This window comes from Sarcophilus harrisii, chromosome 2 (genome assembly GCF_902635505.1).
Source record: "Sarcophilus harrisii chromosome 2, mSarHar1.11, whole genome shotgun sequence".
In the NCBI taxonomy this organism is placed as follows: Eukaryota; Metazoa; Chordata; class Mammalia; order Dasyuromorphia; family Dasyuridae; genus Sarcophilus; species Sarcophilus harrisii.
Genome location: NC_045427.1, coordinates 528659224 through 528685250, shown reverse-complemented (window position 1 = coordinate 528685250; position 26027 = coordinate 528659224). Strand labels below are relative to the sequence as shown.

The 26027-nt window shown below is 34.7% G+C and overlaps 1 protein-coding gene across 6 annotated transcripts in view; it reads right to left on the bottom strand.

Moving 5' to 3' along the window:
• The window catches only part of APBA2 (amyloid beta precursor protein binding family A member 2), a 339818-nt gene that overhangs the window by 106302 nt on the left and 207489 nt on the right, over nt 1-26027 (bottom strand). The gene's annotated exons all lie outside the window — the stretch shown is intronic.

Below are 26027 nucleotides of genomic sequence, written 5' to 3'. Positions count from 1 at the left end.
CATTTTAAAAAGTGAACAATTACCTTCTACTTAAGAGGGGTTGTTCCTATGCTTCTTTAAAGGAGGAGTTGACTATATTACATTATATGTAATATTGACTACATTACACTATGTAAAGGAAAAGAATAGAGATTCTAGAATGGTATGTGTCTTCACTGAATCCTTATCTTTACCACTGGTCATACTCTATCCAATAAGTTTCAGAATTTGCATCTACAAAAAGAAAGGCTAATTACCACTGCATATGTTCTGGGTCAAGGTCAACTGAGCCCAGCCATCTGCCTAGTACTGTTGGCCCCTTGAGGGGATACAGTTCCTGCTCTAGATGAACTCTCAACCTGATGATGAATTAAGCAAACCCTATAAGACTAAGGGGTCAAAGAGCAAAAAATAACTCCTGTCCTTTCAAAAGGGAGGCTTTTTTTGAGGGGGGAAGGGGATATATAAGGGTTTTCAGTCTCCATAAAACATTATATTCACATATATACTTCAACTCAATTCCTGTTCATATTACCTCCTTGGCTTGCTGAGGCCTAATTGTTATAAAACTCTGCTTTGATGAAGAAAATGCAAAATGATCAAGGAAAATAAGGTAGAGTGAACAAGGGGGATTTTTTCCATGGGCATAAATACCACTCAAATCCTCCATATGTTTGGGTTTTAGTCTTTTATTGTCATGGACCCTTCTGGAAATCCAGTGAAGTCTAGTGACTTCTTCTAAGAATAAAGTAAAACGTACAGAATTACAAAAAAAAAATCAATTATATTGAAATATAATTATGAAAATATAATAACTTTGAGTAAGAATAAGTTTGCTCTTTCATGAAATTCTTATTGAAGAAGTTCAAAATGTGAAGTTTTGATTTTAGATGTGTTTTTTTTCTCCTGGGTCATTTACAATCATTGAGCTTATCTAGTATACTGCAAGCTATGTCAGCTAAGAAAACTAAAGTGAACTTAGGCTACCATAAAAGAAGCAGGGATCAGGAAGGGGTTGGTCTTTCTGCATTCTATTCTGGCCAGACTATATGTGGGATGTCGTGCTCAATTCTATGCTCTGGGATTTAAGAAGGGTCTTGATCAGGTGGTGAATATACATAGCAGGGGAATTAGAATGGTAAATTAAAGCATCTTGAGATCACATCATGTGAAGTTCAGTAGAAAAAAACTGGGGATATTGAGCCAGGAGAAAAGAAGACTTTGTAGGGACATGATTGCTACTTTCAATTATATGAAATATTGTTACATGAAAGAGGTGTTGGATTTGTTCAACTTGAATCCAGGGCATAAACATGAACAGATGGGGTAGAAATGCAGAAAGATGGGTTTAGGCTTCAAATAAAGAAAAATCTTCTTAACAATAAGAACGGTTCAAAAATAGAGTAGAGGGCCTTGGAAGAAAGTTTGTATGTTATGAGAAAGATTTTTTATGAGGGTGAAGATGGAATACAGGTTATACCAAAAGATTTATGGGGACACTTCTAGTTCTTTGTTCTATGATTATGTCCATAATTCCATTTTCTAAGCCATAAAGATGAAAGATAATTAAGACATTTTAAAATCAATTAACTAGCATTTGTTAAATACCTATACCACACTAGATATTGTGCTAGCCAATGGGGAATACAAAAGCAAAAATGAAATAGTAGGAACTCAAGGAACTTACACTCTATTCTATCAACTCTAAAATATAACTACTTGGTTTTTCCAATTGAGCTTGCAAATGCTGCTTGTCCTAGCAGAAAACCAGTCTAGTTCAAGCCTTTCTTTATTCCTGTAACTGTTTTCTTACTTAATCTCATAAAACAGAACATGTACTCAAGAGAAAACTAACCTGGCATTTGAAATATTAACGAGATATGAGTACACAAGTCAAAAGGAAATAGAATGACCAAAGCTAAAACAATATTAGAATTCAATTTTCTGGGGACTTTTGCACATTTAATTTCCACTAAAATATACATGAGCTATTTCTGGAATCAAGTTGCTATTACTAGATCTCTTATCTCCTAATATTATGATAAGGATTTCTCAGTCTGTGTCAATATTATCAGTAATAAATAATAAAAGACTTGAATTATACTGCCTAAGCTAAGAGAACACTAGAGCAGGACATTAAAAGGCTGAATTTTTAAAAATTAAACTTAACAAGAAAGGGACATCAAGAAGATAGTCAATTCCCTAAAAATCATCTTAGGGATGAGGGAGGTGAGAAAAATGTCTGGATTTAATTAAAATGAGTCAGAGAAATCAACTTTTGTTTTAACCAGTAACTGAGAATGTATCCAACAATTGTAATCTAAATAAATGCATAAGTTAATAAAGATTACAAATGGGTATATGTAAATAATAACCATTGATGAGATGAATAGTCAGTTACCATAGTTAGGAAGACAGAGATTTAGTATTATAGGCCAGAAGACAGAAGCTGTTGCCTTGATGAGAAGAACAGTCTTTCATGAAAAGGGAGAACTTTCCACCAATGAAGAAGAAATTAGAGTAATAATTAGAAGTTATTTTGCCCAACTACATGTAAATAAATTTGATAATCTAAGTGAAATGGAAGAGTACAAAAATATAGATTGCCCAGATTAACGCTAAAGGAAATAAATTATTAAATAGTCCCATTTTAGAAAAAGAAATAGAACAGGAGAAAAGCAGTCTTTTCTTCTATTCTAAGTCAATCCAGTGTACTAAATCTACTCAGGAAAGGCTCTAGTTAGGCCTTGATGTGAAGTGACCTGTGCTTGGATGTAAAGAAAGGAGAGACAGTTTGGTATCCTGGATTTGGAGTCAGAAGGATCAAATTGGAATCACATCTTTGCCATTTACTACCTATGAGTGAGTTATTTAAGAACTCTGTTTTCAAATCTGAAAATCAGAACGGGCTGAACTAGATAACATCTAAGGGCCCTTCCAAATCTCATCTCTAACTTGAAGATCCTACGAGAGCAAGAAACTAAATGAGAATACTCTGTGGCAAAGAGTATAATTCTAGGAAGTCTAAATCATATAGATGGCTTTCCTCATTAGGTGGGACATGGTCCTATTCCACTGTGTTGGTATATTCTTGAGGAAAACATAATTCAACATGATTATTTAAGCAGTTACAAGTATTTTATGAATACCGTATGAGTATAGGGGTGTTTAGGAAGAATATGGTGATGTTAAGATATTTCCCCACAAGAAGTTTACCATTTAAGACTGGACATTCTGGCAGAAGTTAGGTTTCTGCCCTTTTGATTGGAGGTCTAGAAGGAAGAGTGAAAAAATATTTCCCAGATCTCCATGCTGTTGTTGTTCATCCTTCATACTCCAAGAGGACCAAAGGATATCACCCTTGTGATGTCTCGATTTGCATTACACTGAGCTGTAAATTGCTAAAGCACAGAATATTCTCAAATAATCTCTGTGATTCAAGGTAAATGTTATTTCTGATTAACATATTGCAAGACCTTAGCAGTGTTAAGGGAAAGGCAGATACATTTTTATCTAAAAAGGCACAGTCATTGCCTTCTTTCTTTCTTCTTCTTCTCCCAGATATGCATAAATATTATTAGAAAATCAAAAACTCCAATGAAACGCTCTATCTTCCCACTCCTATACTACTTGAGAAAAAGACTTTTCTATTGCTAAGGTGTTTGCCTTTTGTGTTTTTTGTTTTGTTTTGTTTTGCTTTTTTTAGTTCAGAATATCTTCTCTTTCTTGGATATTTTTCTTTTAAAGACTCCTTAAGATATGCAAATCCACTGATTTAATGAATCAAAGCAGTATTCTGCTGTGTTTGAACTATCAACCTCACTGTAGAACAGTGCATAATATAATCCGTCCTCAAATAAAAACTATATTCAGGCTAAAAAGACTGTACTTTGATATAACGATAATAAGCAAACCTGACCATACTTAGATGATCTAGGATCTCTTACATTTTCCAATATTCTTCCATTCCTCAAAGATATAGCTATATATGTGTGTGTGTATATATATATATATATATATATATATATACATATATGTACATTTTGTATGCACAGATAAATATGAGAGGGAGGAATAGAGAGGAAGAATGAGAGAGGGAAGGAGAGAGACAGACAGAGAAAAAGAGAGAATGAGAGAGAACATGTTAAAAGGAACTTTTACAAAATAGGCCCTTTCAGAGGCATAGTAACTTCTCCAAACCTTAATATAACACTGAAGCATGAATTGGACCTCCTCTGAATTCACATTTCTTCTCTGTAAAAGACTGACTCTCCATTCTTATATCACGGAACAAGGATTAAGGATATAGTTCATCTTGTTTCACTGACAATGAAGCATAAAAGATACTTCTTCCTTCCAATGCCAGATAATTTAATTAGTTTTTACAACATGATATTGATAAAACTAAGGTCAATCTCATATAAACCTGTGATTCTAATTATAAATATTCTGCTACACAGTCATAAACTATACTCTTAACCACAGACATCTACTTAATAAATAAGTATAAAAGGAAAAGAAAAACCCAACCTGCTCCTCAAAGCTCCTGCCCTATTAACAATAGCTTTCTCTCTCTCTAACATATGTCTCAGTCATATGTCATAGGCAGACTTCTTCTATAGAAGGAGGAGCATAGTGCTTTGCACTTATGAGACACTCAAATATTTATTGAATGAATTTATATATCAGGAATTAAAATTAAAGGAGACTCTCATTAGGTTTTTTTTTTATCTTTATCAAAAAGACCAAGAATATGACCCAATTTAATTTTAATTTGAACTTATTCATGATCCATTTTGTTATGAGGGAATTTGACTAAGAAGCCAACCTGGAGTTGCTCAAGTTATTTTTAGAACAGAAGATCCCATTTGTCTATAATAGAACCATCATTCAGTTGTAAAGCTCCTTTTTCTATATTTTGACATGCAATGTTTGTCAAAAGATAATTTTCTTGAGTTATTTTTGATGCTTTGACCAATGTAGGTTGAAGATTTATTTTTAGGAAACTTCCTATTAATCATATTCCTATGGATTTTTTTTAGTAAGTAATTAGCATTTGTTGAGATCTGAATACTTTGTGATAAAGGACACATGTGACTGTTTTTGCTACATCAACACATTTTGTGTAGACATGCTGCATATACAATTATACAATTTAGTATTGTTTTGAGTAATATAGCTTTCTTTAGTAGGAAAAATCTATCTTTCCTCCTCTTTTCTCAATAAAGTAGTATAATTCAATAAGATTATTTAGTTACAAGTATTTTATGAATGTGGGGAGGGGTGTGGAGGTGGGTTGTTAAGGAAGATTTAGAAAGGACCCCAAAAGCTGGGGGTCACAGACTGGTGTTGGAGGTATCTCAAAAGAATTTGCAGGCTTGAACCCATATCTAAGTCAAGGGGCAAAATTTATTGTAATTGTAATGCCAATTGAAGTGGGTTAAGTTCCAAAAGAATTTAGCAAAGAACCAAAAGCAAGCAGATAGATTTACAGGACAGTTAGACCAGAACTTCATGTTACTTATTTACTAATTTTATGGCTTTCAGAAAAGTTTGAGGGATGATCTATTCACTATTGCCTCAGAAAGTTGGTTATCCCCAAAGACCCCAGTTTTTGGGATAAGAATACATTATTTGACAAAAATTGCTGGGAAAATTGGAAATTAGTATGGCAGAAACTAGGCATTGACCCACACTTAACACCATACACCAAGATAAAGTCAAAATGGGTTTATGATCTAGACATAAAGAATGAGATTATAAATAAATTGGAAGAGCATAGGATAGTTTATCTCTTAGACCTGTGGAAGAGGAAGGAATTTATGACCAAAGAAGAACTAGAGATCACTATTGACTACAAAATAGAAATTTTTGATTATATCAAATTGAAAAGTTTTTGTACGAACAAAACGAATGCAGGCAAGATTAGAAGGGAAACAATAAACTGGGAAAACATTTTTACAGTCAAAGGTTCTGATAAAGGACTCATTTCCAAATATATATAGAGAATTGACTCTAATTTATAAGAAATCAAGCCATTCTCCAATTGATAAATGGTCAAAGGATATGAACAGACAATTTTCAAATGATGAAATTGAAACTATTACCACTCATATGAAAGAGTGTTCCAAATCACTATTGATCAGAGAAATACAAATTAAGACAACTCTGAGATACCACTACACACCTGTCAGATGACAGGGAAAGATAACGCGGAATGTTGGAGGGGATGTGGGAAAACAGGGACACTGATACATTGTTGGTGGAGTTGTGAACACATCCAACCATTCTGAAGAGCAATGTGGAACTATGCTCAAAAAGTTATCAAACTGTGCCTACCCTTTGATCCAGCAGTGTTTCTGCTGGGCTTATACTCCAAAGAGATACTAAAGAAGGGAAAGGGACCTGTATGTGCCAAAATGTTTGTGGCAGCCCTGTTTGTAGTGGCTAGAAGCTGGAAAATGAATGGATGCCCATCAATTGGAGAATGGTTGAGTAAATTGTAGTATATGAATGTTATGGAATATTATTGTTCTATAAGAAATGACCAACAGGATGAATACAGAGAGGATTGGTGAGACTTACATGAACTGATGCTGAGTGAAATGAGCAGAACCAGGAGATCATTATATACCTCAACAACGATACTGTATGAGGATGTATTCTGATGGAAGTGGATTTCTTCAACAAAGAGAAGATCTAACTTAGTTTCAATTGATCAAGGATGGACAGAAGCAGCTACACCCAAAGAAAGAAAACTAGGAAATGAATGTAAACTGCTTGCATTTTTGTTCTTCTTCCCTGGTTATTTATACCTTCTAAATCTAATTCTTCCTGAGCAACAAGAGAACTGTTCGGTTCTGCACACATATATTGTATCCAGGATATACTGCGACCTATTTAACATGTATAGGACTACTTGCCATCTGGGGGAGGAGGTGGAGGGAGGGAGGGGAAAAATCAGAACAGAAGTGAGTGCAAGGGATAATGTTGTAAAAAATTACCCAGGCATGGGTTCTGTCAATAAAAAGTTATTAAAAAAAAAAAGAAAGTTGGTTATCACTAATCAACTGATTATCTGTCTGTCAATAATGTTTGCAAGATTATTCTAAGACCAGAAGACTTTAGAATCATTGACAGACAAATTGTCAGAACAATAGCACTGTAAGATCAGAGGATCTCAGAATCACTCAGAATCTCAGAATGTATCTTCCCTAAAGTTTAAGGGAAGAAATATTATTATATTTCTAGGCCAGAAGACTTTTACAATCATTGACAGACTGTTAGAACAACAGCACAGATCACTGATTCCAAAGCCAGAAGACTTAAGAATCATTGACAGATTATTAGAACAGAAGCACTCTAATTGATCGGGGCACCTTAAAATCATTGTTATATTTCCCCTAGCTGTACCCTATCAGAATATAGTGAAGTTAAGATATCTACCCATAAGAAGCCTACCATTTAAGATGGACATCCTGGAAGAAGTTATGATCAGAACCTTCAATAGCTTCTGCTCCTTTGATTGGAATGCTAGAGAGAAGAGTGAAAAAAACATTTCTAAAACCTCCATGTTGTTGTTCATTCATCATCATTCAGGAGGACCAATGACATCACAAGGATGATATTTTCACTTGCATGTAAGTTGGATTTAAGTGAAGCAGAACGCAACAAAATCATAAGTCTCACTCTCTCTCTTCCAGAGACATCAAAGTCCAGTGGCAAGACAAAAGTCAAGATGAGTAGCAATGGCCCAGGATTCGGTGAGTACCCTTTGTTTTTCTAAATTAGTTCTTTCCCAGATTTCAGTTTGTCTGAGGCAATACCCTTAGTCTAAAGGGTAGGTAAGAACTGAGAACCAAAAATGATTCAATTAACCATCACAAAACCAATTTGGGAAGGGAAAACTCAGAGTTTCTGGCCTGAATAGAAAACAATTGCTTATTTACATTCATTCTAAGCCATCAAAATCTAAACAATGAGTCACACACAGAAGCTTGAGTTGGGGGCTATTGCTGGCCAATAAATGAGGGCCAAAGTGATTTGGGTTTAAAGTCATATAGCTATATTTGAAATGCAATGAACTTTTTAAAAAAGATTGATTTTTCAAAGATATATTTCTAGAAATCATAAATGAAAAGTATGCATGACAAAAAGTAAATTGTCCCAGCTTTTAAAAAAAGAAAAAAAGTAGCAATAGCAGCAATAATAAATAGAAATAAAAACTTTAAATCTAGGTCCTGGCTTCCAAAATGTATTACAAAATGTAAGTCAACAAATGTTGTTGATTTTTGGTACTTATTTTCAAAAGGGATCAGTAACATCATGAAGTCATGTCTTGCCTTATTGCTACTAGTGACTGAATGGATACATTTGCCACATCATACAACCAAACATATATCATTATTGTTATGGTGCCTCCTCCTGCCAAAAAAAAAATTAGTTAAGAAATGTTATACCATTATTTTTCAATTGTTTAAAAGCCAATGCTTAAAAATGTAGTCTACACTTTTATCCTACATCAATTACTACTGTAAAGTAGGATCATTTTGGAGAATAATTGTCTTGCATATAAAACCAAAGCTGATTACATCTAGACTCAATTCACATAAGGAGTAGTCCCTCCTGATTGTCTGGCAAAGTCTATATCCTTCTTTTCAAAATATTTTAGGATTTTCAGAATATTTTTTATTTGTATAGATTAAAATACACAAGATTACAAAAGAGACCAATTAACATTAAAATTTATTTATCAAAAAAAGATTAAGTTCATGTGATGAGATCCTGAATATTGTTTTGGACCAAGAGAAACTAAAGAATTGATTCCTAAGGCAAGCAGGCAGAAGGTTTGGATAGCGATCAGTTTAGCTCCCATTGTCCCACCCTTTGGGGAGGTGGTCCAGTCTGAACTCTAAGTTGTGCCAAACTCCTGAGACCCACCTTAGAAGTCTCACCTTGCCATATCCTATCAGGAATCCCAGTCATGTCCCAGAGGCTAAATTTTCCCTATAAAACAATTTAATGGTCTATGGGCTTTGCTGCTACCCTCTTTTGCGAAAGCCTGCCACAGCACTCTGCCTTATGGTGTCTTGCCCCATTTTTTCCTTTCTCCAACCTCACTTCTCCTCCTTAAAGCTACCTAACTTTCTTAGGGTGCTAAATTCCTTTCAAGATTTAGCCTGCCAGCTAAGGGCATGCCCCAATCTCATGGAGTGGGTAATTGTAAGTTCTACTGAGGAACTTGTCTATCATGTGCTCTCTCTCAACTCTATTTCATATTTACCATTCCCAATGTCTATTGTATCCCTTCATTTTGTCTCTAACCTATTCCCCTAAATAAATCTATCTTTTGCTAAAAAGAATGGCTATTGTGAATTCTTCACATGACCGAACCCCAACTTTTGGTGCCTGTCATCATATGGTGACAAACCCCACACCATAGATCACATCACATGAACTGCAGGTAAAGAACATGAGCAAAGACAAAAGAATGGCAAGTAGAAGCAACAACTCTGTGAAGAATAGATCTGACACTTGATTAAAGTAATGACTCACTCTGAACAAGAATATTTCAAAGTTTCAAAGTAGTATTTCTAGCTTAAGAAAGTATTGGGTTTTTTAAAATCTCTAAGTCTAATTTAATTTTCCTCATTTACATGAAACTAGCTTTTCCTTAAACCATGAGGTGCATAGCCCATATTCTGAACATAGTTTATGGTTAAATGGTAGATATATAGTTAGACGGAATTTTTATTAAGTACTTACTACATGTCAGCCATTGTACTAAATGCTAAATGGGGATGCAACTATAAGTAAGACAGACAGTATCTGCCTTCAAAATACTTACATCCTAAATAGGGAAGATAACATATAAAAGGGACTCTAAAACAAGGAATAGGAAAAGATGACTGGAGTATACGTGGCTTGGTCAAAAGAAGAGAAATATGAAAACCTGTTTGCTGGCAAGGAAAGGCCAAAGCCCATCTAAAAGAACCTTGAAAACCAGGAGTGAAGTCCAAGTTAGGGATAGGGAGTGGGAGTGGAGAAAGATGATTGGGATAATGACTGGAATGTAGACAGCATGGTGAGAAGATAGCTAGATTTCTGAGGTATCACACAGACATGCTGCCATGTGCCTACTCTCTTTTTACTGTTGTCATCTTAGAAGAAATGTTCATGATCTGGCAAATGATGTTTAACTGTGATTTGCTAGTTCATAATCAACTGGTTGGAAAGGAAAGTGCTTACTTAAAATTTACTGGAACAACAGGTATGAGATTAATCTCAAAATTGTACCCAAGGACACTAAATGAATCCCCCACCCCAAACAACCTATACAGTAACACTTAAATGCTTTTTGATTGTCTTTCTTAGAATGTTCCTCCCCTCTGGCTACTTTCTCCACAGTCAACCACCTCCCCTTATATTGACCCCCAAGACCATCCCTAAGAAGAACTCTGGTCTTGGGGTCCTGCTTCCCTGATGAGTGCTTCTCATGGGAATAACCAAACAATTTTTATTTCATCCACTCCTCTCACAGGCCACCTCTTCTGCAATTTCCTTGCCCAACTAACTACCTCTCACCATTTGCATACTCTTTACATAAGAAATGTCTGGTAGAGAGGAAGATAGATAAATATCACAAAGGAAGGGACATACTAGAACAGGCACAGAATCCAAGTCTTTTCTTGCATCAAGAAACGTGTCTATACAGATAGGAAGGGAAATGAAAAGCGAAGTACTGAGGGAATAAAATCAGAAGTGCCTACTAATTTGCCTAGCATAGCTTTGAGGAGCAAAAATTAAACAGGTACCAGAAGGGAATTCTTTGGAGCTTGAAAGTAGCAAAGAAAGATGTTTTCTTTGCTCTAGAACTGTTGGAAGCTATTTTTGTTTTCTTTTCTTTCTATCTCTTTGTTTTGGAGAATTTTGTTTTATTTTTATTTTTGTTATCTTTATCATCCTTTTTTATTTTGAATTCTGAATTCTTTCCCTTTTTCTAGCCCCTCATACATCCATTGAGAAGGCAAGCAATATGATAACCACTGTACATGTGAAGTCATGTAGGACACATTTCTATATTAGCCATGTTATCAAAAAAATCCAATAAAAAAAGTGGAAAAAATATAACACTATTTTTCAGGCTACCATTGCCAACACTAAACTGATAGCATCAGAAAACTTCATTCTTATGTCAGAAACTATACTTCTGTCATTTTTAATACAGTGAAGAAAAAAGGAAGAAATGGAAACTATCCATTTCTCTTGTCTAGTCCTAGGAACAAGGATTTACAAGTATAGAAGAAAGGGATTCAACCTAGACAAAGGTTGGATTCATTCAGTCATATCAAGGACACCACAAAATTTCTAACAAGCCTTTCTTGGAAATACTTATTAGAGAGCAACAGAAAAGAGAAAAGAAAGTTAGAAAAAAAGAAGCAGCAGCTTAGATATCTGACTTCAGTAGACTTTCTGCTTTTTTTGTCACTTCAATAGTAATGATTACTTTGTGGATATTTTGAAGTTTTTAAATAAAAGACTATCATACAAGATGCCAGAACTCATGGGTCATCCTTAGAAAGATAAGACTGTTCAATATAACAAAGTAACGGCAAGTAGAATAAATTCTTCTATGAAGAATAGATCTGGAAAAGGGGTTATCATAAAATGGTCCTACATCAAGGTGATGACTCACTCTGGACAACAGTTTATTACAGAGTTTCAAAGAAGCATTTCTAGGTTAAGAGGGTACTGAAATCTTCCTTCCCCCCTCCCCCCAATCTCTAAGACTGCTATAATTTCCAATGATTTGAGCAAATAATTATCAGTTTGGATGGGAATTCTTAAGGTAGTGCTGGTATAGTGAAGTCAATTATTTCTCTGAAAGATGATAATTATTATGGGAAAAAAAAGCTTTTTGCACAAGGAATGGAAGAAAAAAGAAAAGAAGTATAAATGCTAATAATGTTCTAGAAATAATAGTTAATCATGGAAAATAGCACTCCCTTTGGTTTTTAAGATCTAACTGTATAGTGGTATACATGTGCATACGTGTGTGTGTGTGTGTGTGTGTGTTGTTTGATTTCTGCAGAATCTTTTCCATTGGTTATTTTTGTAACGATCATGCTAGGACACCCCAGAATCAGCCAGAGTCAGGATAAGCAAAAGTCCTTAATCTTTATTCTTGGTCTTAGACTCAGGATTGAACAGGATGGAAGCAGAATCTCTGAGACCACCTTCTCCCTTGTCTACCGCCCAGAGTGTGTCCCTGGCTAGTCTTACTCCGCTCTCTAGTCCCTCCTACAATCCTCTATATACCAATCATTGAGCCAGTATGGATAGTGGAAAGGACCATTTTCCAAGCATATGCCCACAGAGTATTGTCCAATCAGAAGTTAGCCTCAAGCCCTCAGCAGTCCTGACCTCAGTGCATTGATTCAATAGTTCCAGCCCTCTACATATTTTAAATTCTGATTCACAAAATCCAAACATTACTTCTAATGATAGAGCGATGCTGAGATAAAGTCTGGTGGGTCATATATATCCCCACATTCCAAAGAAGCCAAATGTTAAGAAGTTAAATCACAACAGCCCAATCTTTCTTCTCTCAGTTTCAGGTTTACTTTTTAAGAACAATGATAAGAAACAGCATGACTACTAACATGACTTACATTTATGAAATCATGGAACCTTGAAGTACTGAAGATTGTACAAATTATTAAATTTATTATGAAAACTAAAGCGATTATTCCTGAGTTTGATAAATTAAATCTTTGTGTATGGTCCACCTTGAGAGCCATTTAAGTGAGTAAACTGCAGTCAATCAATAAACATTTGTTAGACGCTTGCTCCTTGCCAGGTATTTGTGGGGACTGAGGATGCAAAGGTGAAGATGAGGTAGTTCTTATCATCAAGGAGCTTATATTCTAACATTCTACAAAATTTAGATTAAAATATTTTCCTTCCTTTTCTTCATTTTTTTCCTTTGTAAAACATTTAACAGACCCTGGCACAAAGTAGGTATTTAATAAATGTTTGTTTCTATCCTTCTTTTGATTACACTGAAAAGTGAGTTTAAAAAAACTGGGCATAATATATTATGGCTAACAAAAAAAATGGTTTATCTAAGTAATCTAAATAGAGTCAATTCACTAATATTCCTAGGGGGATTTTCCATCTGACATGTATAAGAACCATTTAAATTGTTTTATTAGGTTTTTCCATATATTTGGACCAGAAATCAAGGTATCTCTTATGAAAGACATCCAAATGTTTGGTGAATTAATTTAAAAAATTAAACTATAATTAGTTAAACAAATTTAAATGGCCTTCATGCCACTGTGGATCATGTTTGGCAGGACAAATTGCCAGTCCTTTGTTGGCACCAGATTCATTGAATTTTGAAACCAGAACAAAATAATCACTTTTGATCATGGACTGAGACAAAAAAAAAAAAAAAAAAAAAAAAAAAAAAAAAAAAAAAGGACTCCTTGCAACATAATGGTTACTGAGACCCATGAAGAGTAGAACAGCTCATCTTAGAAGCCCATCTTGCCACACTGTTTCTCTGCCCATATTCAGTGACGTTTTAAACAGCTGCTGCGGAGGCAGCTCAGTGGCTCCATATCCTGGTTCCCTGGCATAGAGAATGGCAGCAGATGGCCTGGAATAGAAATTTTAGCTCAACTGGGATCCAGATCACTGAATTTGCTCAGCTTCTGCAAATCACATACTTCTATAACTCTCACAATTCAGATTATATTGTTTGTTTGTTTTTCTGAATGACAAGGCAAGAGATGAAGGAGGGGATATTTTTTGAAAGATATGTACTAGGCAAATAAGGGACCTTATCTTTCAGTGGCTCCGTATTCCACAAGGTAGCATCCCAGAGGGACCCTCCAATGTTTCATTTTAAGTATGACCAAATCAAGGATATCAACACCTTCAGTTCATTCTGATAAGATGACCTGATTTTTGAAAAGCAATGGCATCACTGGAAGCTGACCTTAGATCCTCATTTTGAGACCTGCTACTTAATTTTTGAAGAGAGAAACATAATACTAAATTGACAGATAAGGGCTTCCCAATAATGTAAAAAAAGTAAAAAAGGTTGATATAATGAAAATTTTATAGATAAGAAATAATTCAGTCAACTGAGCCCCCAATTATTACAGCAAAAATTTGCCAACGGCAAAGAAAAATGTCAAAAGAAAGAGTAGGATTTAACTCAGTTACTCAATAAGACAGATACTCTACACCTCTCAATGACTGTAAGGGGAATAGATAACAAAGAGATAAAAAGATAGTCAGCTTGGAAGTAGGGATGAAGTGAAGTGAAAAAAGTGGGGAAGGAAAGGAGGGAGAATGCCCTGAAAAAGAAAGTGGGAGACTGTCACATGAAAAATTTTGATTTTTATAGTTTCCATTTATAGTTAAACTGAAAATGTCAATCTGAAAAAAAAAAAATAGAGATTTTGTACAAAGCAAGGTTGTTTAATATTTTGTTGTAACATAATAGCTTCACTTAGGAAAAGATAAAACAAGTTGTGTGACAGGAACAAACTATTAATCAAAATGTGTGTGTGTGTGTGTGTGTGTTTTAAGGTATTTGGGGGTGGAATGAAATTTGATTAGTCCATTTGGGAAGAGGTGTTTCCTGACGACTTTTACTTGGTCTAACCCTATGAGTTTACAAAAAATAAAAAGAAAAACATCCTATTGCAGAAAGAGTATCATTTGATGAGCACAGCTGCAGCTGTACATGATTTTCCTAGATTGTAAAAACAGCTTGAAAGAAATTCTGGATTTAACTAGATTTTAAAAGCAATGTCAGCAACCTAAGAATTTAAGCTAAGTAAACTTTTGAGTGACAGTCAAAGTTATATCTAGTCATAAATACCACCATAAAAATCAAATAAGGTAATTCTTCTGACTTGACAACTCAGGCCCACATAATGAAGTTTGATTGCTGGGGTAGTTACACTGTTGTGCCACAATTCCCTTTTATTGTCCTAACTCAGTTTCCCTAACTGTCCTGCCTCTGTTTCCCTGAATCGTTCTGCCTCAGTTCCTAAATGTTCTATTCAATCCTCAGGCTATATATAACACCACCCTTCCCTCTTAATCATCAGAATCTTAGACTCTCAGATGCCTCTCCCCCTCCCAATTAATTAGAATATCAGGTGCTTCTCCCTCTCCAGTGCCTCCCCCCATTATGTCATCCCCATCCCAGGTGCCTCCCCCCATTATGTAATCTTTCTTGTTATGCTATAAAACAATCTTTGTATTCAATATTCCCTGCTGGATTCTTGGAGGCCATAGTCTCATTCAGCCCTGGGACCAAACCATGGATCCATTTTGGTCCCAATAAATCTCTCCTTTTCAAATAAAACATTAAAAACTCTCTAACTCTATCTTGACTCAGTTTCTCCGGCATTACAACACCTTCAAAACCATCCCATCTTCCATGTATTCCATCTTTCATGCCCAAGTTTCTGGGACAAGCTATCTACCAAAGAGCAAAACTGGCTCCTCAGCAATGGTTACCTATTCACCATCAAACTTAATTTTGTGGAGATCAATAGAACTATTTCCATGTGGTGCCTATAAGACTATATATTCCACATCATTAAACAGATTTCCCAGTAGAGTATCAATCTCCCTGACTCAAAAGAGAAGTCTTCCATGCTGTATTTCCAATTTAGCTAATGTTTGCTTCTGATCCCAAAGGTAATATTATTGCCTGGGAAATCACAGAATTTTTGAACTGAGAAGGGCTTTTGGTAATTATTTTAATCCAACTCCTTTCATTTCACAGTTGGGAAACTCATGCACAGGACAGTGCAGTGACTGATCCAATGATACATAGCTTAGCCAATCAATGGCAGAGCTAGAACCAGATTTTCCAGTCTAATGCTCCTTCCATTTTACTGTAGAACCTTCAGACTCTTCTGAATACCTGAATAATAGAGCCAAGCTAAATAGAACCAAATATCCTGAGGGTCTCAATTAACTAAAAGATTTCTCCTAAGAGATAGGCCCATTCTCACAAACCCATTTCTTAAGGGATGTGTGCCCATTTGTTTTTCTCCTATCTATACCTCTGGCTCACCAACTTCCACCCACTGTCCAATCTTTGCATACCAGCCAAAAAGAAATCAACTGTTTTAACCTCAAAGCAAAACTTCCAATCATAGTTAAAGTGCTAATGTCCTTCTTCTTACAAAATAACAGGCATGTGCTTCATCCTAAGTGCTAATGCAGCTGTGAACACAGGCTCTTTCCCCCCAACAAGCATTGATTTACTAATTATCTCTATTTTGCTGTTACTTTCTCACCCTGCTTGAATCATGCATTTCTACTTCAAATTATCCCTCATTAAATAAGTATCATTTCATTTGCAAAAACAGATCTGAAAGCATTTTCAAAATGAATGGCAATAATCAATGCTACTTCTAATATTGTGTCCATAACTATTTATCATTTCTTCCTTTTAGTGTTTTTTTTTCTATCAAGTTGGTTAAGACATACTGGTTTTTCTATTGTCAAAAGGTTTTTTAAAAAATAAAAACAACCAAATAAGCCAATGTGCACAAAGGAATTATCTTACTGTACTTGAAGTAAAATGACAAAAATCACGAATAATCAAAGCATGCATTTGTGTGGACCATTTTCAAAGTGTGAAATGATTCTTCTAGGGCTATCAAATAATGTCTTGTTATTCAATCTACTATCTCCAGTAATACTTACAAAAAGGGAACGAATCAGTTTATACTTATGCTATACAAATTTAATAAAACCATTGTACAGAAGAAAGCATGCTGAATTGGGAGTTGGAGGGTACATATAGCAGTCTTGGCTCTTCAGGATCTCAGTTGCTCATTAGCAAACTTTATGAAATAAATGTTTTTGAAAGTTGAAAAGTTGAAAGTTAACATATTAAATGCATTAAGAGACTTCATGAGAGTAAAGCAGTTTTTATTTTTCCTTTCACCTAAAAGAAAATGGAAAGTATATGGCAACCTATAAGTAGGTGGCAGTGGCACATTTTACTAGTGATGAACTGTGCATGGGAACTGGCAGAAAAAAATTGTCAAGAGTATTTGTATATTTGGAAAAGGACGGGGGCATATAACAAAAGGGAGGAAAAAGAGATGGACAATTCAAATATTGCATTGCTATTCACAAACATTAGAGGACCTTAAAAAAGGCCTCCAGTATACAGGGTAAAGCCTCCAAATCTGAGGCAATGCATTTTGGGGATAGTCATTCGCTCCGTTGTGGAAACCAAACAATTTGAACAATAAAGATTAGCTAACTATCCCTCCAAACCCAAAAGATGACAGCATGCTCACGCTCTTGCGCTCTCTCGCTCTCTCACTTTCTGTGTGTATATATATATATATATATATCCACATATACATATGTATATATATAAACATACATATAAACATATATGTACATACACATAAATATGTTAAATTGCTCTGAGATGTCCAGGTAGCCTTTAAAATGCATAAAAAGCTATTTTTTAAATGTGAATGAGACAGTGAAAGACTCATTGATAGATAATATTTGTTTTGTTTTGATTTGTTTTTTAAACTATAACCTTCCAAGCTATCTAAGTGACATGGTGTCGATTCTTTCCTTTAGATATCATACAAAAGCTTATTTTGGCAGTGCTCCATATATCTAGAGCCTAAATATGTGCACTAGTTTCACTAAGCACAGAGTTGATTTCCCTTAGGAAGGGTAGGTGCAAGACATATCAGCATGATCCAGGGTTGCGATCTGATTTTTTTTTTCTGGATGATGTATGTGCCACATTTCAGGCAGGGACTGCAGCTGCTAAGAACACAGTCTGGCAGTTTCAGATTTTTAAAATTTTTATTCAAAAATCTTTGCTACAACATTTCCTAACTAGAGAAATACTGCTTTCTAGTCACTGCCTATGGACAGTCGTTTATTCTAGCAACTTCTGAAGAATTAGTATTGCCTGAGTTCTAGTCTGGACAAAAAGGACAGAAAGAAAAAAAAAAAGACAGGAAAGACAGAAAGAAGGAAGAGAGGGAGGGAGGAAAGAAAGGAGAAAGGAAAGAAGGGGAAAAGGAAGGAAGAGGCGAAGAAGGGAGGAAAAGAAAAAAGGGAGGGAGGGACCAAAGGAGAAAAGAAAGGAAGAGAGGGAGGGAGAGAAGGAAGGGAGGAATGGAGGGAGGAAGGAAATCCTAGACTATTTGGATCTTGGTCTACAGAAGCAAAGACCCTTCCCATTCCCCCAAAACCTTCATATTTTAATTTCACTTTAGAACTCTCTCTTTTGCCCCATTCCTAATCCAGTCCTAGTTGGACTTGCCAAGTATGCCTTGAAGCTCTTACTAAAAAGAACCTCAGGTCTCATCTAACCAAAGATTCAAAGCATGACCTCCCTTCTAGGTTCACATCTATATATTAAATAAAATATTTTCAACCATCTAATATCTAGCTAGCTGCAGTTATCCAATTTATATTTTTCCATCTTATTCAGGGAATCTTGAGAGATGTTCTCAAATGACCTCACTAATATTCAGTTTCACCTTAGTACCTACTGTAATGTATTGATATCTATAGTAATGTATAGTATCATCATTCATAGTAATGCTGCTTATGACTGATTAGCTATTTTACTCCAAGTATCACACTACATAGAGAAAGTATGGGATATAAGTTAGGACATTAGATCCAAGGTAAAAGTATCATAGATTTAGAGCAGGAAGGAACCTTAGAATCTATCACGTCCGACATTCTCATTTGACACATGAACAGACTGAAGCCCAAAGTAATTAGTGGTTTCCCCCCGGTCTTACAGTAAAAATCTGAGGATGTATCTGAATCCAAGTCTTCCCAACTCCAAGTTCAGCACTTCATTCACTCCATAAGATTACCTCTCAAAAGACTGGGATTCAAATTGTGTGTAGGTCTGCCACTTAATTGTCGGCATTGTTGCTATTTAGTAATTTCATGTATGTCCAACTTCATGACCCCATTTAGGTTTTCTTGGCAGAAATATTGCAGTGGTTTGCCATTTCCTTCCCCAGCTCATTTTACAGATGAGGAAACTGAGACAATCAGGGTGAAGTGACTTGCCTAGCTTGTGACCTTGTGACCTAACACAGCTGGTAGGTGTCTGAAATCAGATTTTAAACTCAGGTCTCCCTGAGTTTACCAACACTCTGTACACCCCACTACCTAGCTGCCCACATTGCCTGTGTAGTAAGCTTTAAGGCTTTTTATTTTTTTTCTCAACTGTACACTGCAGTATACATAATAAGCAAATATTTATAACTATCATTTACTTTCTTATATATACATTTGTAATTCTAAAACTCGCCTTCTGATTACAAACCTGGCTCAGTATGCTGGTAGAAATAATAAATAATAATTAATAATAAATTATAGTAACTCATGTCTATAGAGCATGAAAGTTTATAAAACAGATTCCTGGGAGAAAATAACCCAAGTGTGGGTGTGAGCACCAGAATCAGTATTCAGAGGTAAGGCTGAGGACAATTTCTTTTTGTTTGTTTGTTTCTTTTTTTTTTTTTTTAATCAGCTTAGCCTATTGGTGTCTTGCTTACATTGGACACAGTGAATCACAAACCCTAAAGAAAAGGATCATCCAATCCAAACCTCTTCATTCTACTGATAGGGATACAGAGGAGGCTTTGTGATTTATACAGGGTCACCCATGTGACAGAATGATGAAGCCAGAAACTTAGCCCAGGTCCACCAGTCCAGGAGTCTCTTTACCCTGTGCCACCTGTGTCTAATCAGTCAAATCAAAGTTTTAGGTATTTCCAGCCTCAAATTCTTTGATTCTTTCATTTTACATAGAAGGAAACTGAGGCCACAGAATTCTAGTGACTTGCTCGAGGACAAACAGCTGCTAAGCCCTGGGAACAGAATTTTAAAACTGACTTTCTCAGATTACAAACCTGCTTCTCTCTTCCCTTTGTCATTCAGTATGTTGCTAGAAATCATAATAACAATAATTAATAGTAAATTACAGCAACCCATGTCCATGGAGCATGAACGCTTACAAAACAAATCCCTGGTGGGGGAGGAGGGGGATGAACAACCCTGTAAGATAGGTAATACAACTATAGCATTCTATATATTTTACTAATGAGGGAGCTGAAGTAAAAAAAAAAAAAAAATGTTAAGCAAATTGAGTGTGGTCCCGCTGGTACTAAGGACCAGAATCAGTATTCAGATATAAGGCTCTGGATTCCATCATAAGTGTTCTTCCTAATTTACTATGCTTGGCCATTCTATTCCTTTTCTCTGCTGTGCAGTACACCTTAGCTTTTGTGTGTCCATCTCCCAGGTCCCTGAACACAAGCTGAATTGAAAATGAATATGGCCTTTCTGCAATCCTATTGTGTTTCATTCAAAGGGATTCTTTGACTTCCCAGTTTCCCTAGTGCCTTGCTAACCTACAGGGCACTCCACTTTCCCTCAGTCTTTGGTTGGAATGAAGCAACAGCAGCAAAATATTAGGTCTTGTACACTTCCCCCACTCTGCTTTAAGAAGATAATTTCCTCCTGACAAGAGCTTTGCCGGAAAAGTGATTTGTTAAAACAGAGCACAATATGTTACTGGATATGTGCCACCAAGCATCAATCATTACAATGCCATCTCCATTATTGAGGGGAAGATTTCAAGGCATCTGTCCAAAGACTAAATAGAGACAGCACTTTTTAAACTTAAAGTCCAGAAACTTCCCTGCCCTTTTGTCTTGCTTTCCAGGGCTAACTATTACAATATTAATTTCCCTACATTCTAAAGCTCCCAATATATTCAAAATTGACATGAATGGCAGGAATGCTAAGGAAGTAGCCTTGTCAACTTTTGCTCAATAAACTTTAAAGAGAACAAAAGATGTCAAATGCAACTATAATTTTAATGAACAGCAAACTTTTAGTCAATATCATTTATATTCCATACATGAGACTTTACACTACATATTTTGCCAATGCATGACCTCTTCGCAAAAAAGAGAAAAAAAGGTTTTGAAAAAATATGACAGCAGTTTTCTCTTGTTTATCCTCAAATTGGCCAAATAAAATGCCGATTTAAATTTATTCAATAATTATATCATCTTTTCTTACTAACCATTTATTCAGAAGAAATTTTTAAAAGAGATTCTTTTATAATGCATTATTAGGATACTTTCAATAACCTTATAATTTAATAAAAATTATTTTTATTAAAGCAATCATTAGTATGCATTTCATCCTTCTAGGTTTGGGTGTTTGCTTTTTTACTGAACTTTAACATCAAAATTTGCAAAATATCAACTATAGCTGACTTTTAATGAAGTAATTAACTATGTGATAAATAAATAGTAGTTTTCTTGTTGATGACTTCAAAGTTATAAATTTCTTATGTCACTTCTGATCTTGTTAGTATTAATTAAAATTATTAATAAAAGAAAGATCAAGTGTAAAGATTATTTATTTGCTACCATTACCTAAATGCAAGATTGGTTGGTGACATAGTATAACGCTCTTAAACTTCTTATAAACAATCTTGAATATTGAAAATTATGCTCAATTGTTCTTTATTTAAGACAAGTCATTTAATTGCTCTGAGTTAATTTTTCCCAATCAGTAAAATAAAAGATGAAAAATTTCAAATACACCTCAGTATTTTGTAGTACAGCTTAAATAATATTTGAATATGTTATTTATTGAGTTTCTACAACATTCTCAAATTATGTTAACTGGTCCAGGGTTAAAGATTAAAAGGATATTATTTGTTCCCTCAAGGAAAGTATAACCAAGTTGAAGAGGCAATATTCAATACACAAAAAACAATTATTCTGAACACATGTACAAGGTTTTGCAATGATGATTAAAGTTCTAAGAAAGGCACGATCATTATGGGTTAGAATAATTAAAGGAAGCTCTGTCAAAAAGCATGGGCATTCTAGCTGTACCAGATCTAAAACTATACTATAAAGCAGCAGTCATCAAAAACATTTGGTGTTGGCTAAGAAACAGAGTAGTTGATCAGTGGAATAGGTTAGGTTAACAGGACAAAATAGTCAATGACTATAGTAATCTAGTGTTTGACAAACCCAAAGAACCCAGCTTTTAGCATAAGAACTCACTATTTGACAAAAACTACTGGGAAAATTGGAAACTAGTATGGCAGAAACAAGGCATAGACCCGCACTTAACACCATATACCCAGATAAGGTCAAAATGGGTTCTTGATCTAGACATAAAGAATGATATTATAAACAAATTAGAAGAACATAGGATAATTTGCCTCTCAGATCTGTGGAGGATAAAGAAATTTGTGACCAAAGAAGAACTAGAGATCATTATTGATCACAAAATAGATAATTTTGATTATATTAAGTTAAAAAGGTTTTATACAAACAAAACTAATGTAGACAAAATTAAAAGGGAATCAATAAACTGGGAAAACATTTGTTACATTCAAAGGTTCTGATAAAGGCCTCATTTCTAACATATATAGAGAATTAATTCAAATTTATAAGAAATCAAGCCATTCTCCAATTGATAAATGGTCAAAGGATATGAACAGACAATTCTCAGACAAAGAAATTGAAACTATTTCTAGCCATATGAAAAGATGCTCCAAGTCAATAATAATCAGAGAAATGCAAATTAAGACAACTCTGAGGTACTACTATACACCTCTCAGATTGGCTAAGATGACAGAAAAAGACAATGATGAATTTTGGAGGGGATGTGGGAAAACTGGGACACTGATACATTGTTAGTGGAGTTGTGAATGGATCCAAACATTCTGGAGAGCAATTTGGAACTATCCCCAAAAGTTATCAAACTGTGCATACCCTTTGACTCAGTAGTGTTACTACTAGGCTTATATCCCAAAGAGATCTTAAAGGAGAGAAAGGGACCCACATGTGCAAAATGTCTGTAGCAGCCAGTTTTGTAGTGGGAAGAAACTGGAAACTGAGTGGATGCCCATCAATTGGAGAATGGCTGAATAAATCACAGTATATGAATGTTATGGAATATTATTGTTCTGTAAGAAATGACCAGCAGAGAGCTCTGGAGAGATTTACATGAACTGATACTGAATGAAATGAGCAGAACCAAGAAAGAGATCATTATACACGACAACATCAATATTATACGATGATCAATTCTGATAGACGTGCCTCTTTCCAACAATGAAATGATTGATGCCAGTTCCAATAATCTGGTGATGAAGAGAATCATCTACACCCAGAGAGAGGCCTGTGGGAAATGAGTGTGGTTTACAACATAGCATTTTCATGCCTTCTGTTGATGTTTGCTTGCATTTTGAAAATTTAGAAGAAGAAAAACTTCTCAGGTTTTTTTTTCCAGATGATTTTTCTTGTGCAGCAAGATAACTGTATAAATATATATATATATACATATATTAGATTTAACATATATTTTAACATATTTAACATGTATGGACTATCTGACACTAGGGGAGGAGATGGGAGGAAGGAGGGGAAAATTTGGACAGAAAGTTTTGCATGCATGGGTCAATGTTGAAAAATTACCCATGCATATGTTTTGTAAACAAAAAGCTTTAATAAAAAAGAAAAACGTATGGACATTAAAGTAATCTTGAAGAAAGAGTAGAAATTGGAGAAGAGATTAATGTAACCTAATGTGTACAAGGTAGGAATGGAGACTAGATAGGGCAAAGGATATATTTGGAGAATAGGAGGAAATAGAAAGTTTGAATATATTGTTCTATAATAGGTTAAATTGATAATAGCAACAAATTGGGAGAGGGGAGAGGAACTATTTAGAATAAAATGTACATTGTGCAGTAAAAGCAATAAGTACAAAAGAAGATCAAAGAAGAGAGCTGAAAATTTTTACTGATTATTATCAGCAAATATTCCCCAGAGGTCAGACTTAGAACTTTGTCTTGAATGAAGGATGAGATACAATTAAGCAGAGAAAAGCACAAACAAAATTTTGTGTTTTTAGGTGGGTGAGAATAGAGAAGGAAATGAACATGATTTGTGGGGCCTAATAAGGAATGTAGCCTGAGTAGAGAGAAGGATACATGTGAGAAATGAAGGAAATAAGTTTGTTTAGGAAAAGTGAGACAATATTAAGGAGAAACTTGAACATTAGGCAGGGAGTTCATAAATGACATTGCAAGCTTCATTGTAGCTTCTTGAGCAGCAAAGTAATATGTTGTATGTGATAGGTTTTAGGAAAATTAATATGCTAGCATAGTCTATTATGAATTGAAAGGGATAAGAAAAGATAGGAAAGTGCCAAGGAAAAGGATAATAAAGGCTTTTAAATAGTGATGGTTATTTGGTAGTAATGAAAGAGGAAAAAATCTGATAATACAAAAGAGGAATAGAACTTAGCGACTGGTCACTGTGGGTTTAAAAAAGAAAAGAAAAGAAGAAGGAGCCCATATAACATTAAATATTTAGTTTGAAGAGAGTGGAAGAATGATAGTGCTTGCTAATAAAACTAAGCATTATGAGAATAAAATATTACTTGCCTGGATAATAATGAATTTGGTTTTAGAAATGTTGAGTGGATTGTCTTGAAAGTAGTTAGAAAAATCAAGCTGATGATTGAAATGAGAGTTGGAACTAGATTTCAAAAAACTGCAAATGCTGAAGTCTGGAATTCACTGATATCATTACTGAATAGCAAATGACCTTAGTATAAGGGAAAGAGATCTGTTACTTTATTAGTCAAGTAGCTGTCATCAATATCAGCTAGTCTTTGAAAGCTTTGATTTGAAGAGAGTAGACACTTATTTCAAGAAGATGAAGTGAATTTTCTATAGACTATTAGTATAAGGTTCTTGTAATAAAAAACTTTTATAAATTATTCATAAAACCAAAAGAAAGGGAATAGTTGATGGGAGAAATGGAGCAGCAAGAAAGAAATATGCAAATAATTTAACTGAAACATAGTCAGAGTCCCAAAGTAAATAGCTTTCACAAAAGGATACAAAAATCCCCTTCTATAAGGAGATCTGAGATCATCATTTGAATATAGCTGAATTATTTCAAAACATAATCAAATAAAAAACTATCCATAGTATATTTTAAATTTTGAGCTTCCCAATAGGATTCTGGGCTGTATGATAATCTGAATATTCAAGAATGCCAGTCATGAGCTTTTATTTCAATCATCAAAAAAATAAAATGGTCACTTTGGATGATTCATTGATACAACAGTTAATTCAACAATAAAATCACTCAAAGTGATTGCTTGACAAAATTGACCAACCAATTTAGCCAAAATGATTAAATCAATAGTTCTGTGAAGACATTTCTGTAATTTGAAAAGTAGACATATTACTTAAAAACAAACAAACAAAGGAAGAATTGAAACATTCCTATGCATTTACTACAGGATTATCCATGTATCTATCCGTTTCATTAGCACAAGTAACTGAGAGATGATTTAATATGAAAGCTTTGCTCTGAATGCTATAGTTGGTGTGTGATTTCTGGCCATTCTGGCATGCTCATGATGAAATACATTTATTATCTCAGTCCTTAGAAATATTTTATGGTTTTTAATGTCCTTCCCTTTCCCTCATCACAAGTGAAAAGCTTAAATTCTCTGATTATGATCATTTTAGAGACTTATCTGTTTTCTGGGACTATCATCATTCATAAAGATCAACTCTTATCTTCATTAGGTCTTGTTATGAATCCAGGGATCACCTGGACTTTAAGTAAAGATCTACTACAAAAGAATCCCTTGTTCAATAAACTAGTAAGAAGTAAGCTATAGAGGAACCTATTATTTCAGCAGAGGAATGATGGGACAAGGGCATCAGCCTTAAGGTAATTTGTCCAATTAGCTAGAAACATAACTTCTTAAATGTTAAATAAATTCTGGCTTGAAAATCAGCACCTCACAAAGGAACTCTCATTATTTATAAATTTGTTAGGTTTATACCAAAATTTTCTCCCAATCAATTTAAGAATTTGCTAAATATAAAATTATAATGATACAACAACCAAAATATAGCTTTA